The sequence below is a fragment of the Pterocles gutturalis genome, unplaced genomic scaffold (assembly GCF_000699245.1).
Source record: "Pterocles gutturalis isolate BGI_N339 unplaced genomic scaffold, ASM69924v1 scaffold18020, whole genome shotgun sequence".
Lineage (NCBI taxonomy): Eukaryota > Metazoa > Chordata > Aves > Pterocliformes > Pteroclidae > Pterocles > Pterocles gutturalis.
The window spans coordinates 1,386-2,589 of record NW_010143790.1 but is presented as its reverse complement, the minus strand read 5'-3'; positions in this window follow the sequence as shown (position 1 = coordinate 2,589).

Sequence of the window (1,204 nt, the reverse complement as noted above, 5' to 3'; positions counted from 1 at the left end):
TCTGCCACCGTGAGACCCCCTGAATGCCCAGCAGCCATGCAACCCCACCCCACGCTTTCAGAACCCCGAAAGGGAGGGATTTCACCCCAAAAAAGCTTCCAAAATGCTTCTCTCGCTCCTGCAGTGTCCTCACTCCACCGGTGCTGGGGGTGGTCTCCTATATAACCCGGCCAACAGGTGGGTTGGGTTAATGGTTGACATCTGGGGTGGGTTTTTTTGATGATTTCCCAGCAGGAGAAGGGAAAGATCTCCTGGTTTGACTTTCCCCAGCCCCGTTGGGTTAAATTTTAGCGATTTTTTTTTCTTTTTTTGTGGTGGAAAGGGGACCAAAAGGTGCTGATGGAGGCGGCCCTGCTTGGGTCAGCGTCTTCTCCGCCTGGGGAAGCTGAGGGTTAATTTTTGATGGGATTGGACCAATGAGGGCGTTGATGGGGCCAAGGGACAGTGGGAGCAAGGGCCAAGGTGGCCAGGAGGTGGGGGGAAAGTCGGGGAAGGGGCATCGTGGTGGCAGCACCCATGGGTTGCCAGGTCGGGTGGGATTTGGGGGGTCCCAAGGACAAGGGTTGGGTGGGGTTGGGGTTATTGAGTGGCATCTTGGTGGAGGTGACCTCGGGGACATGGTTCTTGGGCATTGTCCTGTTGGAGGTGGCCTCAAGGACAATGTTATGAGGTGCCATTGAAGGTGACCTCCAAGGAGGGGGGTTCTTGGGTGTCATCTTATTGGTGGTGACATCGGGGACATGGTTATGAGGTGTCATCTTATTGGAGATGACCTCCAACGTGGTGTTCTTGGGTGCCATCTTCTTCAAGGTGACCTTGGAGACACAGTTCTTCGGCATTGTCCTATTGGAGATGACCTTGGACATGGTTATGGGATGTCACCATATTGGAGGTGACCTTGGGTGGGCTCAGACAACACCCCAAGACGCTGTCCCCACCAGAGCTGCTTTATTCCTCTGAGGACTTCCCCCACCCCAGCCGGGGAGGTCACCAGCTGGAGGGCAGGCAGCGAATTCGTCCTTGTCCCCAAAACAAGGCTGCGGGGACCCAGGGGGGAGGTCGTCTTCTGGTGGCCAGGTGCAGGGTGCTGCCCCCCACCCTCCACCCCACCATGGTCCTTCAGGCCTCCTTCCGTGGGGCCTTGTCCTGGGGCTGGAGGGGGATCTTCTCTTTGGGGTCATCTGTCTTCTTCCGCTTGGCCCTG